This window comes from Cheilinus undulatus, linkage group 23, assembly GCF_018320785.1.
Source record: "Cheilinus undulatus linkage group 23, ASM1832078v1, whole genome shotgun sequence".
In the NCBI taxonomy this organism is placed as follows: domain Eukaryota; kingdom Metazoa; phylum Chordata; class Actinopteri; order Labriformes; family Labridae; genus Cheilinus; species Cheilinus undulatus.
In genome coordinates, this window is record NC_054887.1 from 22,789,703 (window position 1) to 22,805,893 (window position 16,191).

Sequence of the window (16,191 nt, forward strand, 5' to 3'; positions counted from 1 at the left end):
ATTCAGAAATTCTATTTAATTCTTTTATTCAGAAGCTGCTGTGATTTGGGCGTTATTAACAGGTTCTAATGCATGAACAGGAAATTGCCACCCTACTATTTCACCCCTGTGAACCTTCTAAATAATCCCAGTACAAAAAAGAAATCAATTCTGATGAAACTTATGCACAGTCACAGACTAAAAATTTTTCAAAAGGTTGTTTGCGTGTTTGAAGTGCCTCTCGCAATCATTTTCTTCCTTTTGTCATAAAAAATGAGATTACATTATTGATTCCACAGCAGGGTTTAGTATAAAACACCTTGGTTCCAGCTGAATTGCATCACTGCAGTGAGGAAGTTAATTAAAACCTTGGTTCATACCAACAAATACCTCCATCTTTTTTGGTGGAGCACAAAGCCTCTCAAACAAACTCGACCTAAAATTGTCAGGGTGAGTGAACTACATCTACACTTCCTCTATACTCATGGCTTACATCAACAAACTCCATGTTAACCCCTCCTGCCCTCGAGAGAGTGAAACCAAAAGCTCTCAAAAGGAAAGATTATGTTTTCCTAGCTGTTAGCTCATCAGCTCCATGCAGCTAATTCTAACTGACCCTGTTAGAGAAACAGAGCTTTGAGTAAAGTGAGCCAGCTCTTTCACTGAGCCTTCATGGCCTATCAAGCCATTATGTCATGTGCGGCAGACCTATTACGATAGATTCAAGGCGAGAGTGTGGCTGCCAATATGGTAGGAGTTACAGAAATCAGATGGTGAGTCTGTGCTGCATGGATTTAATAACTGTGCTAAGTGGCAGCCTTATTCTCACCAATCAGATGCAGTTGGGGAGCTGAATATAAGTGCCATCAAGTACACGCACCTCCAAAAGAGACACTCACGGATGTTTGTGTAATGTATACTGTCTGTTTGTTTAGGGCCAAGTGTGCGTGTGTCTAGATCTGCATGTGTGAAGTGTAGGGAAGCAATGGAAGCAGCAGGTTTAGTTAAGTAGCCCACATGGAAACCCATGCTGTTTTTTAAAGGCCACTTTCACTGATTTAACACCTTGTAACACCAGAGTACTGAGAATGGGGCATCTGTAACCACACACGTGCAACAGGACAGAGTACAGAGACAAATACACGATTAAAGCAGGGCAAACACTGCAAGATAATCTGGCCAATTTGGGGCCCCATCTGACACAAGTAAACAGTCCTGATGTTTCTTAAGATTATCTCATCAGATTTTCCTTTGGTGTAAGGTGATCCAATCTGCTTTGGACTGCACTAATTTTAAACTGTAAACATTAAGCATGCTGAGTATTTACAATTTGATATCCTGTTGTGTCAAAGAACCCCTTGGATGGCTGAGCATGCACTCTTAGAATAGTAGTTGTTTGTAAATGGAATCTGATAGTCTGTGGTGTACTGTACCCCGCACCTGTAGTGACAAAAGCACTTACAGGCAAAAATGTAGCTTTTTTGCTCTAAAATGCTTTATTGATGGTGAAAATAATACTCCTATGTCAAATATTTATTTCAGTTGAGTAATAACTTCACCACAAATGTTAGTGACAGTTTTCCAAGCCGGAGAAATTCAACATTTTCATAGTTTCAATAGTCTGTTTCCTGTCACAATGGACGCCATGGCAGAGCCACTATAACGTGTTTATGGTTTTTAAAGACATAGGTAGTTTTCACACTTTATAGTCTGGGGAACTTTATCTATATCTATATCTATATCATCTATATCTATATCTATATCTTCAATTCATCGATAACACGGAAAAAAAGTCTGCCGTCTAATATAGGATAAAATTAGGTATAGACCTGTTTAACAGTAGTAACGCGAATGCTGGCTCACATTAGCTTCATTAGCTTTAGCCTTAGCTAAAATAGCTTTGCTAGCTACGTAGTTAGCATTACAATGTGAGCTAATGTAGCTACATTAGCTTTAGCTAAAACCATCCACTATTTGCATAACTATTTTGAAAACAGGTCAAGCTTTAGCAAATGTGCATAATCTAATCTGTTACCTTTAGCTACATTAGTTATTGAGCTATGATACCTATAGGTTAATTAGCTGTAGACTAATCTGGTAGTTACTTGCTACATATCTACCGTAGCTTCATTAGCTAAGTAGTAAAAGTTACTACGTAAGCCAATGTAGCTACATTACCTTTTGCTAAAGCTAACGAAGCTAAAGCAAGCCACAATTTGCATAACTACTTTAAAAAAACGGGTCTAGCTTTGGCAACTGTTGAATAACCTAACATAACATTTGTTTGCTTTAGCTTTAGCTACGTTAGTTACGGAGCTACGATACCTTCATGGTTTGTTAGCTTTAGATTTAGCTGTTTGTTATGTAATGACAATATCCATGTATCTACAGTAGCTTTGTTAGCTTTAGCCCTAGCTACTTAGGCTGCGTTAGGCTGGCCACACACTAGATTTTAAGCCCAATTTGAATCAAAATTTGCATCCCTAGATGATCGTAGGGCCGTATCCCGAGTGGAGCCTGTGACAAAAATTTATTTGCATGAAGAATCCTCATGTGTGGTGTCAACACGTTTGTTGTACTACTCCAAATCGTAACTATTAAACACATGTGTTTGACAGTGTCTGGCAGTCTGGCTGAGTGGTCTAGTGTGTGCGTTCAGAGGATAAAAGATGAAAAATCGTTTGAAATAGTCCTTATGTCTGTGGTCTCCCACGCCTTTAAAATAGTTTCAGATTTAAATATAGTCTAGTGTGTGGCCAGCCTTAGAGTGTTTTCACAGAGGAGAATCTATTCTCCTGCAAGCAGACTGTTTAGTTGGCTTTTGCAGGGAGGCTTTGCAGATCATGTTTCTGACTTTTGACTTTTAGTATTCTGAGCTTAACCCTCACTATTACCCTAACCAGAAGTTTAATCTGATCTTATTTTGAAAGTTTTAGCACGCATTTCTGTTCTAATAGATGAAGCGTCTTACTGTAGTAGCCTGCAAGGGGGGGTCATGTTTGGGGGGTCTTACATTTTCAACATAAAAAATCCTTTAGTGTAGGGCAGGCTTCTGTTAGAAAGAAACCAAGATGGACTTTAAACTGCAAGCTTTATGCAGTGACCAGATTTTTCTACCCGAAATAAACAAGAATCCAAAATATTTAGTTCAAAGTCCAGTTATCAAAAAGGGCGTCCCTTTAGAAAAGACAAATTCCTTTACTGCATGAATGCTGTAGACTCTTAAACGGGCTTTGAAAATATGTTTCTGCATGTTTTGAAAGAATAACTGAGGCAGAGAAAGCAACTGCAGAGAAGACAGTTGAAAAGACATTTAGTGTTCAAAACAATCAAGTTCAAAGGAGACTTCAAAAAAGTGAGTCAAAACAAACTGAATGGATATAGACATGAAAATGTATGTGATGGACATACTCAACATTTTACCAAGAAATGTGAAAGAAACCTGTCCAAGAAGTAGAGGAAATTGTTGCAAATAATATAAATTTATATTTGATTCTGTGTGATGGGGGAAAGTATGAACATTTAGACAGCAGAACATGAGATTTATATCCACAAATAGTCCAACTTGTCATATGGCACCAACATAAAATGATCTAAATTATACCATTTTTACAGATGATTGGTGAATGATTTCTAGAATGCATGTGTGAAAAGAAATGAAACACTTAAAAGTCTGTCCTTTCACTTTTGGCTTTCCTTTTGGTGTAAATGTTTAAAAGAGAGGAAAAAATCCTCAAGCAGCAGTTTCATGTTTCAATACTACACTTTAAACAGGTTTGCCTTTGGTTAAAACAAGTCTCAGGAGAAATGTTTGAGAGCAGACTTGGATTTTCAATAACCAGGTGAACACATTCTGATTCCTCCTCCTAACCTGCTTTTCTTGTCTGCACATAAATGCAGCCTCTGTGTAAAGTGATTACATTCTGCTTACTATGCATGTTTTCTGTACTATCAAACAGCTTGCAAGCAGGCAGAGCAGCACTACACCTCTCCTCCCTCCTATACGGCTGTGGTGAGTTGTCATTAACACCTAATGTTATTTATACTGCTGGAGAACAAGTTAATATAAATAATGATGCTGCTCTCAGACTGTGAGGAGACAGCAGAGCAGCTGCCAACCAACAGCAGACACAACCTTCATTAGCATGATGTCAAACTTTTAAGAGAAACAGCAGCAGCGAGTATGATGAGGGAAAAGCTTGGAGCTTGGTTTGATTGTGGAGGGGGACAGGTTGGAAGGGGTAATGGCGGCATGTCCAAACAGATCGTTGGCCACCCACTGCTACACCAAATGCTGATGAATGCAGGGACTGGAATGGGAGTATAAATACACACATAGAGATACGTCTTCAAAGTTTTGTAGAGAAAGCAGTTTTTGGAAAACATGTCAAATGAATTGCTTTCTGAATCTGAAACACACAAACAGAAAAAGTGTGGTTACATCATTACGCTCCGGCTGTGCTACAGTGGCTTGATGCAGACTTACTGGAATAACGTCGGGCTACAGCAGTCACAGGCAGCCACCTCTTTGATTTATTAATCTAATTAAAAAAAGTCAGTGTGTGCTTTCCTTCCCTTTCACAGTGTACCCGTGTGCGTTTCTGTGTGTACGTTTTACACACACATTTATTTATTTATTTATTTCAGCTTCCTGGGCCATGTTCCACTTTGGGCCCAGAGAGAATAGAGTAAATGACACATTAGCTGTAAGAGGCTTCTACCTGCTATATATATGTTCACATACATGACGCCTTAATGGATGGAGCCACTCAGCCCAACCTAATTAAGAATGCTTCATTCATGTAAATGGTTAAGTGAGATTTTATCTGAATACATTAAACAGGAGAGGAAATTTTCACATGCAGCATTGAAAATGGGGCACTGGATCTCTGATGATGAGCTAATATGATTGTCAAATCTCTGCTATGCAGAAGAAAAATCTCTCACTACCAAATCAGATGGTCTGCTAACGATGCCAGCATGCTACTAGCCTTTAATTACACTCATGAAACAGCACAATGCAAAGAGCTATTACAAGGAGGTACAATATGTTCTAGCACATTCAAATCTTAATTTGAGTCTTACCTTAATGAGGGACAAATCCCAACTATTCAGGTGTTAGAGGGGGGGGGGGGGGATTAAAGTCATGCATGTGTCTTGTCTATGACTTAACTTGATATTCTTTCATATTTAGTCCATTCTTATGTTGTCTTGTGTTTCCTGTTTTATTTTGTAGACTAACTTTGTCTCTTTCCAGAGCACTCCCTCCTGCCCCTCCCTTCCTGACTCCCATGCCGCTGATTACCGCATGTGTTTCACCTGTGTCTCACTGTCTCCCCTTCACCAGAGTATTTAGTCTTCCCAGTCCTTTCATTCCCTGACAGTCTTTCTTGTCAGAGCAATCCCTCATATTTCCTATTCATGTTTTGACCACTTTTTCCAACCTCGTTACCTGCCTGTCGTTTTTGTTACATTTGCCTGTAAGTTTTGGTGAATTTTGTGTAATGACCTCTGGCATGATCAAATGGACATTGAATTTCGGTTCAGTGTTACAGCAAATTTACATACCATTAAAATCCAGAATATAAGCTTCTCTAGTATATAAGGCAGTCTAGGGGGTTCAAAAAAGGAAAAATGCCCCAAAGTTGGGGATTGTGCTCGTGGCTCTGCGCCTCTGTGGAAACAGTCATAGGACCAAAATTTAAAACACACCAGAAATCCATCCAACCAGACGGGAGCAGCTCGTCAGGCCGTGGTTGGCTTTGGATTGAATGATAAATGGCGCACAATATGGTTGAAAGTGGAAGGGGTCTGGCTACAGAGTGCACATGTCTGATAGCCACTCTCACAGACCGTTCATCTGAGACACTGTCTCAGTCAGAACAGAAATACATGTTGAAACGTTCTAAATAAAATCGGATTAAACTTCCATTAAAGGTTAGGTTAAGAGTTAAGGTAAGGGTTAGGATACCAAAAGTTAAAAGTTAAAAACATGACCTGCAAAACCTGATTACAAAATGTTGGATAAAGGAGAATGAACAGTCTGCTTACTGGAAAAAAGCTTGTCTGCAGCCAGCCTAGCTTATTTAACTCCATAAGCTGTATAAGCTATGTCGATTATGTAGCTAATGTAGCCAAAGATCAATTCTGTAAGCTATGTAGCTATGTTTACTGCATTTTCTCACGTCGCTAATACTAACTTAGCTACTTTTGCTTATGTAGTAAAGCTGATTACTTAGCTAGCTATGCTAGCCCCAGCTAAAGCTAATGGAGCTAAAGCAAGCCTCTGTACATGTATCTACTTCTAAAATGTGTCTATACATAATTAAATCCCAGATTAGATCTCTTATCATTTTCTGTTTTATATGGAATGTTTCTCAGTCTGTAATGTTTAAAGTGGGGTTATTTTATGAATATAACTTTTTAAAAAAATCTAAAATTGGAAATACTTTGTACCAACAAATTACAGCACCTCTCCTCTGAAAATGACAGTGTCTCAGATGAACAGTCTGTGAGAGTGGCCATCAGAGGTGGTCTGTAGTTAAGTCAACCCAACTTCTAAGTGCAACTAAAAATTTGTGTCTAAATTGGCTGAAATCACAGTGTACATCTGGCTTTAGGAATCAAAAATGACTCTAAAATCCACATCTGAACAACTCTACATCTAACATGTTCAGTCTCACAAAATGTACTGGTCTACATTATTTGGCTTTGTCAAGTATTTAACTTTTGCCACCTGATGGATTTATATTTACTGGATCTGATGATTTTGTAATACAAATGAAACTAACAATTACAGTTTGTTTTGTCCTTTCTTGTTAGGAGTTGATTTAATAGAATCAAACCCCATTAATTTCCTACAATACTTGAAGGGTTTCTTTGTGGTTGGGAAGCTCTATAAACTCTATACAGGATCTGTTTGGGGTTATGCAGTCACAGGGCACTGACAGTGCAGTGTTATGGATCACCAATTTTAACAAGCTGATTTATGATCTGCTGTGACCCATAGACTCACTCCCATTACTTCCAAGTCAAGTCCAGTCACACTTTAACCATAAATCTATGTCCATCCACTGGCATGATTACCAGCCTGTTTTTTCCTCTCTCCAGTTGTACCTCAGCTTTCTATCATTACCTGATAAAAAGACTTCCCATGTTTAATTTTAGGTAACTCAACCGCTGCTTAATATTTATAGCAGACGTACAGCTTTGTGAAACCTTGAGGATTATCAGTATTAGAGGTTAAAACCACTCATTTTTCATATACATTTCTAGCAACAAGCTGTCAGTTTCATTCTTTTCTAAGCATTTCATAATGTCCATGTCTACATTTGCAAGGTGTGTTTGATTTAGTATGCACTGTGCCTCCTGCATTATCATTATCCGCTGTTGGGATTTACAGCACCAATTTGCTGTGTTGGCTTCTTGGACAAAGGTGAACTGGATTTGGGGTTATGGTTTTATCAGCAGCCTTGCAGGTTTATGTCCAGGTGAGTGCTCATCTACAGAAGCATGGTTGGAAAATTATTTGTGTAAATATGCATATCACAACGGGAAAAGCAGGCTTTTGGAATTGAACATGGATGGCGGCTATAAAAGACATTACTCTGTCTGGAATCATGATGGCAAAAATGAGCTTTACATTCTGCAGGCGAGCACAGAGAGAAAATCTAGGCCCTCTGGGGTCAATTGAGTAGTCTTATGCAGTATCCCAGTGAAATTCTGAGTGAATGTGAACATTAGGAAGAAAGTGCAGCCAGGAGACTCTGCATTACAAAAGCAAATTCCTATTTAATGCTGGCATAAAGACAACTAAATATCTGCGTGCAGAAGGGCTAAACCATGTCGAGCGTGAGTGCTCATTTTGTGTTAACGGGGGAGCCAAAGCGATGATCCAAAAAACAGCCAAACCACTGACTGTGTCTGATGCTGGCCAATTTCTCTCTGTCTTCATCTCTTTATTCCACTGTTGTTTTTTTTCTATCTCTCATTCTGTAATTTGTTTATACACCATTATGGCTGCAGCTGTTTGTAAATCATATATAATTACATGCTGAATGCCCGTTGCAGAGTGGGGGAGCGGTTGGGTTTAGGCAAGAAAAGAAAGGCGAAGGAAAGAGAGAGATAGTGGGTAGAAAGACTGACAACAGTTTTACAGGTTGCTTATGATTGTATGTGATTATACTGCAGAACACGCTGTGTGAGCAGAGACAAGAGTGGGGAACAAAAAGCCAATGAAAACAGTGATTCATGTGCCCTTTCTCTACGCATCCCAAGGCCGTGCTGAATTCTATTAAGCTGTTTACGAAAGCCATTAAACCACAGAAGGGTAAATAATCACAAAATGACAGAGGCAGAGGCCAAGAGAGCAATGGTTGCTTATGAAAGCGTGCTAATTTCCTGGCTCATAAGAATGAAGGAATTAAGAGTCAAAGTGAAGCGCGTCTGTGAAAAGGACACCTGCCGGGGAAACAAGAGATCTGGGAATGCAAACCTGGCTTTAATCCACTTTAATATGTTACAGAAAGAGGCAGGCATCTTCTGCAGAAACATTCATCTCAGAAACTGCAGAGTCTTTTCGAGCTGAGACTGTTTGAGACACACGGTGCATCATCTACCATCTGAGCAGAGCGCTGTGCTTCTGCTCACCTGTTTGTTCGCAGTGTTAAATATGCATGAGATGTGGACAGGGGCTTTATCCTCTGGGGTGGAGGAATGGCTGCATTTCAGGACATGCAAGCAGCACTTCAAAGGAAAAAGTCCGCAATGACAAACAACATCACACAAGCCGGGTACAGTACGTACCGGCTAGGGAGGCATGAATTAGTACGTGCGGAGAAAACACACACGCAGCTGTTCTGAGTCTAATGCCTCCTGTGGTTGGGCAACAAAGAAGCAGCACTCACCCGGGGATATTTGTCCACTTTTTTCTGAAGACACAGTGCGACAGTAAGGTAGCTAAGACAAGAGAAGGGCCATTTCCTTGGGTTCCTGAGTGATGTTTAAAGTGGTGTCAGCATCTGCCCAGTGCTGAGGGAGGCCACTATAAAAAACAAATGATCCCCTATGCTTGACTAATGCTGCACCCCTCCCACTGGAGAGTAATATGGATTGTATCTCATGTGATACCCCCTCCCCACTACTACCAGCAATTACCCCGCTCCATTCTCCCCCTTCCCGGCAGTCTGGAGCCTTTTACAGCAAATTACTGTTTCTGTAATTGGAAAAGCCATCACCGAAAGAATCTAAACAGAGACAGCATCTGTGGCTCTCTTTTTGCATCCTTCTCCTTGCTCCTCTCTCAGCCACCTGTCGAGCCTCATTGACTCCAGCTAATGTCCTGCTTTGATTGTAAGGACTCCAGATATATTCAGAAGATGGCCCCGTGCAACATTAGTGGGAAGAGCCGGGGCCAATTCTGAAGAAGAGAACCCCATTTGGGCCCATAAGTGGCTCACCGCTGTGAAAAGTGTCATTCAGCCATTCAGCTTTAGGTAATAGACCCACAAGTTGACATTAGTGCAAATCATGCTCGCTGGGATGGTGAAGAATGCGGACGGAGACGCTTATTTTCCGCCTGAAAATCAAAAGCAGCCCGCCTCAGAGCGACAGGTGAGCTGACCTTTTAGAAACTGAAGGTGCGTATCTGATTTAATAATGAATGCCTAGGGAGGCGGAGGATCATGCAGGCAGGGTCTGACCTCTAAATATTGCATCTGCTGCACAAAGAGGGAGCAGGGAAAGTAAAAAGTAGCAGTGACTGTGGCCACTCCTCCTGTAACTTTGGCTCACCTGGTCAGTTATGTGTTATTCCAAACAGACACCCATTAAAGATCAGTCTTTACATCATGAAATAATGAACACTGATCATGCCCGGGTATATCAGAAAGAAGTTCATATTTTGTCTTTGATGGAAATTTGAAGCGTTTAGGAACAACAGCAACTCAGCCACGAAGCAGAAGACCATGTAAAATTGCTAAGGTGCATGGTGCAAAAAAGTCACCAACACTCTGCTGACTCTACAGCTACAGAGTTCTGAACTTCCACTGGCATTAATGTAAGCACAAAAACTGGAGAGTGATAAGGGTTTTCATGGACAAGCAGCTGCATGCAAGCCTCATGTCACTGAGTTTAACGCTAAGCGTCGGATGGAGTGGTGTAAAGCACACCGACACTGAACTGTGGAGCAGTGGAAACTTGTTCTGTTCTGCAGTCAAATGGACAAGTCTGGGTTTGGCGTATGCCGGGAAAACGTCACCTGCCTGACTGCATTGTGCCAACGGTGAAGTTTGGTGGAGAAAGGTAATGGTATGGGGCTGTTTGTCAGGGTTTAGGCTAGTCCCCTTATCTCCACTGTAGGACAATCATAATGCAACCTGTTTCATAAGTTTTCATAAATTCCCACAGTATTTCAGACCGTGAATGCAAAACTCAGCGTAGCCTAGTAACAGTCTACCTACAACGTACTGTTGTTTTTAAGCGTGGCTAGCGATGCTGACAGAAGTAGCCCCACGGTACTGAGAATAAAAAATGTCCTTTTCAACTGTAGCTGCAAGTGTGCAAATTTAGTTTTTTATACACTTTAAGACATGTCTGGGTAAGATGTGACAAAAATGATTATTTACAAAATTGTACTTATTCATTTTATTTTTATTTGAGTGAAAAATACATTTCTACTACCTCAGGTTATGTTCAAATACAGCTCTGTTGGCGTGTTTTTATGCACTTTTTGATGTGCTTTTGTCATGTTGCCAAATTTAAAAGGGAGACTACGAATAGAAAGTGCATATTTTTCATCAAATTGATCTGTATTGGTTTGACATTTGACATTACCTGCTGCTTATGAGGCGCCGAACATGTCTGGCCCGACTACATACTTTATTTTAAAATTTGGCCCAGCTGAATTTGTAATTGAAAAGCCTTGCTCTACAGAATGAATGGACACTAATTCCCACAGAAACACCCAAAAATCTTGCAGAAAGGTTTACAAAAAAAAGTGGAAGCTGTTATAGATGTAAATGACACATTGAAGTCCATGTATTAGAATACCATGCTGTCACAGTCAGTTGGCAAAATGGTGGCCAAATACTTTCATAAACACACTGAAATGTGCTGTTTGATACAATTCTTCTTTTTTTTAGCTGACGGCTGGTGTATGAACTAGTATTGTAAAGCACTTGTCACAAGAGAACCCCAGCACACTTCCAAGGTAATATAGTGCTAACGGAGGTGACCAGGGTTCTCTGTGGAAATGGGGAAAATACTATTGTCCTTGTTAAAAGTTCTCGTACATTAAGATGGACTTTGAAACTACTATTTTAAAGTGGACAAGCTACATTTTTTTCTTTAAAGGATCTTCTGTTGACATCAGCACACCTTCAGGGTCTAGTGGAGTCACGTTTTATTGTCAGGCTGAGGAAAGTGATTATAATAAAGCTGATTGGTACATCTAGACTCTTTTGTACATTTTCTGTGCAAAGATGGCACATTTTAATTTTATACATTAATACAGAGTTGCAGACAAGCAGTTTAATCCTTAGGATGATTGCATCCATATTTACAGAACAGAACAGTGATTACAGCTATTCTCCTCTAACATGATAGGGTCATTACACTACTCAACACAATCATCAATGCAACTGTCACATTAAACACTTTGTTACATTTCTTTTGCCTTTTGTCTAAAAATCTGACTTGATTTATTCTTTTAACAATCACTTCCTTTACTTCTCTGTTTTTAATTAGACTGTTAAAAATGAAGTGATGTGATTAGCAAAAAATTACTTCCCTCTTAGAGCAAAAAAGATAAAGAAGAGACGTTTCATATCTGCAGCGGTGTAGGAGTTAATTATCTCAACTCCTGACTGGTTTTGGCTTCATGCCCACAGTGCCACACAATGATATGTCAACCAGGACGGGGGAAAGAAATTAACTAAATTGTGCAGACACCATTATTTTATGTATATACGCTCTATTGTATAAAATTGCCATCTCTTGGCTGCCCTGACATGACATCCAATTAGCCGGCCACTCACCCTGATCAATATTAAATGGTACAGGAATTCTCATGTCTTCTTTTTAATTCAGTGCCTTGAATAGAAGCATACATATACCAAGTTGTCTCTGCAACTTAAAGATAAACTTTAAAAGAAAGATTTTAATGCAACTATTCTGTTTGATCAACGTATGGAGTCCATATTGGCTGCAAACACCAATGTGTGAGAATGCACACATGAAAGAGGACACCAACACAAAGAAGGAAAAAGTAAATGAGCCAAATTGAAAACTTGCCATTGGCAGTGAAGAAAACAACCTTCATGAAAGAATAAGATTGAAACATTACACTCTACAGTATTGGAATTCAGCTTGAAAAGACAGGAAAAAAGAGCAGGTTTGAAGTGTAGCCAGAGGCAGAGCAGCTCCCTGCCCACCTTGCTCTATCACTGGCTGGGTCCAGCATCATTAGGTGATGAACAGCTGCTGTGTGTAAAAGGAAGAAGTGTGAATAATGCGGACGGAGTGGCACCTGGTTGGGGGGAATGACTTCTCTCATTATGAGGCTGTGCGGGTGCCAGGTAACAACAACTAGACAGGATGTACCACCAACAGCGCTGCAGCTGAGGCTCAGGGCAGGGCAGATTTTGGGTAGAGACTGGGCCTAGAAAATGAGGCCTAGCAAGAGGACGCTTGACCAAAGTCCAAATCAGGAAGAGGGTTGCTAGCTAATAAACTGCATCACTGAGCCAGTGATACCGTTTGTAGGCCAGGAGAGCCCAGGCAGTCTGGATTCATCTCGTCTCAGTGCTGTAGGCATCTCAATCAAAAGAATCAAGGCTTGTATTAACCTTACAAAGAAAGAAAAAAAATGCATTGCTGCATCAACAGCGGATGGTTATTGTTTGCAGACCGTTGTTGTGACACTCTAGGATCATGGGTGCTGTACTATTTTTGGCTGAGATAGCGAATAAACCATATTTTTCTCAGAAAGATGTTGATATCTTTTGAACTTTTGTCCTCTATTAGAGCTTATACCATGATTTCCCACTCAGATAGCTTTTGGTAATTAAACCTTGATACTTCACAATATGGCCAACAATCCCATTCACTATGGAGAAAATGAATGGTAATTTTATTTCCATGCTGTTGAACTCTACCTGTGTCTCTAGCTGAGCAAAATATACAATCATGCATTGTTGTTCAAAGCTATGGCCAAGGGAAAGTAATGTTTAACTGTCTGCTTATGACGCACAGATGAGAGGAGCACAACCAGTATAATACAGAACACAACAACACAAGAAAAGTTGATATTTAGTGGTAATCTGAAAGAATTTTAATAAAGAGTAAAGGGTCTTTCACAGGGTATATTATGAGGATGTCTAAGTTTGGTACAAAAAAATCCATTTCAAAAAATGGTATCCCATCCATCTTTTTTCCTCTGCCTATCCAGAGATGGGTTACAGTGGCAGCAGGCTAAGCTTGCAGCCCAGACATCCCTCTCTCCAGCAACATTTTCCAGCTCCCCCTGGGGGATTCCAAGGCATTTCCAGCCCAGATGAGATATGGTCACATGCATACATTTTTGGCATGTAGGACACCAAGGATTCATTAAGGCACATGATTAACCACAAACCAGAGCTGATGATGAGGGGAGGGCAGCCAGAGTCAAGCTCAATACATGTTAACACACATGTGTTATTCAGCAGCAAATATCAAGCTTTATGGCATTTCTTTTGGACTTTTCAACCCCAGGGATACACTCAGAGACCACAGGCGGTTTTAGGAACCGTTGGACATCCACACCATGACCAGGGGCTTATGGCAACCCTACTACCCACCCAGACAGTACCCATTTTTTCAACAGAGTATTTTCTCAGTACCCTGGTAATATGCAAGGACATCCAGAGCACCTGGGTTGTGTAAATCCTCCCTACTACTCCGATAGTTCCCTCATGAAGGCTTACTCGCCACATCTACACCTTACGTCAGCCTCAATTTTTGGCCCAAACATGCCTATAATCAGACTGTATATAATCCCTACAGCAAGTCCTGGGTCTACCATGGGGTCTCCTCCCAGTTGAATGCGCCCAGAAGACCTCCACAGGGAGGTGACCAGGAGGCATCCTTAGATGATTTTCCCATGCCCCTGGTAATATGATAGGACATCCAGGGCACAACCTGGATTATGTCAATCCTCCTTCCCGCCCTTTAGGGAGGCTTACTTACCACATCCATGCCTAACATGCCTATTTTTTGGCCCAAACATGCCTATAATCAGACTATGTATATAATCCCTTTAGCAAATCCTGGGTCCACCCTGGGGTTTCTCCCAGTTGAATGCACCCGGCCGACCTCCACAGGGAGGCAACCAGGTGGATTCCTAATCAGATGCTAAAACCAGCTCAAGGGGCTCCTTTGGAGCTTTAAAATTTCAGTCTTCTTATTCATTTATCATGTTTGTTTTGTGGAAAATATGCTCAGAAAAGTTAGTCATTAGTTGCATATGAATGTCATGCCTTTTTGCCTGTATTATTGATCCCTGGTTTGCAACAAGATGACCATGCCATCACACCAGACAGTAACAAATTCAGCCACCAACAACCAGTCTCAAAACCTGATATGATGTGGTATCACTTTTGTTCCATCTCCTCTCCTTGTCAGTTTGATTGTGGTATGTTTTACAGGATGTCTTGTATAACTATCATATTGCTGCCACAAATCAATAAATTTGTCTTACATTTCTGACATCCATATTACTTTGAGCTTTACTTCTTATTTGTTGTGGCTCTTTAGTGGCACTTAGTTTTCAAAGTATGTCACATATATCTTGTGCAGGTCTCTACTTCAGTTATTTACTACCTCCAGCCCACATATTCATCTTTCCAGCTGTATTCAAACCTTTCTTAACTATTACCAGTATGTGTCAGGGAATTAGGGCACAGCTTATGAGTTTTTAGAAAGATGAATCCCCCTTTGCTCTACATCTGAGATTAAAAACAGGTAGCTAAGAAAGCAGCCAATACTCGGGATGCATTGTCATTACAGTTGCACATCCATAAAGACTTCAGGGCTAAATTTAGCACATTTTTAATTATGTCGACTCTCACAGAGGCACTTCCTCCCTTGATGCCTGGAGTGGCCTCTGTCTTTTTTAGTGTCCAAGGTCACGCAGATCTATGCGGGTCCCCCTCTGACAGTAATTACATATAGCCTCCGGAGAGCAACGCATACAAGGAAAAAGAAAAAAACAGCCAGGGAAAAAGACAGAAAGCAGTCTGAGAGAGAGACAAAGTGTGCAGGGAGAAAAATGAGACAATGAGAGATAAACGCATACAGCAACAGATAAAGAGCCTTAAAATAAACTGAGGATTAAGGAGTGCAATCCCTCAAGCTTCTCAGTGACTTGGAAAAGCCCATTCCTAACGTGGAATTAATCACTTATCGAGCCTGTGTTAAGATATCCATATATGCGAAAACCCCACACTTAAGAGTAATTAAATGTGAATAATTAAAAAGCGAAAGGGGGTAAAATACAGAGCGCTTAGGACCCCCAGAGAATAAAAGATATTACAAAGTGCATTCTCTCCATAAAAAATGAGAATCACTTAGAAGATAACAGCAGGAAGATTATTTCACGGGGCCTACGTGTTGTTTATTTAAGTGCAATAGCAGCAGGATAGCCTTTCAATCACTACTGCCCTCAGCGGACCACGATAAATAATAAAAGCACCCCGACCTACTGGATAGTAGTAACTAACACAGGGCTAATGGTTTGGAAACACTGTCTAAATATTAATGACTTTAAACTTACTGTTTTTATAATTTTTCTTTTTTTCTTTATTCTTTATTTCACTATGCACACACACCTGTACATGCATTTTCAAGATCTGGTATCGTACTCTACAGGAGTGCTAAATGTTGATGCACTGCTCAAATAACTGCAATCAAACTGTGTACCTTTCTATACATTTTTAAGCAACACTGCATCATGTTTTGTTTGTTCTATCTTATTTATGATGCTTTCATGTACACCACAGCAAATTTTCCACGTCTTATCCTCATTAGAGTACAATTTGGTCTGTTTTCTTTCATTATAAAAATGCTGGTACTCTAAAAACCCTTGTTTACACTTCAGGCCCCTTCCTGTTAGTATCATCCTACCTGGAATATTTCACTGCCTTTTCTCTGTTCTTGCCACTGAGATACTTTAATTTC

The 16,191-nt window shown here is 40.3% G+C and overlaps 1 protein-coding gene across 1 annotated transcript in view; it reads right to left on the reverse strand.

Annotated features, from left to right (window-relative positions):
* The window catches only part of snd1 (staphylococcal nuclease and tudor domain containing 1), a 284,136-nt gene that overhangs the window by 42,705 nt on the left and 225,240 nt on the right, over positions 1-16,191 (reverse strand). The window lies entirely within an intron of this gene.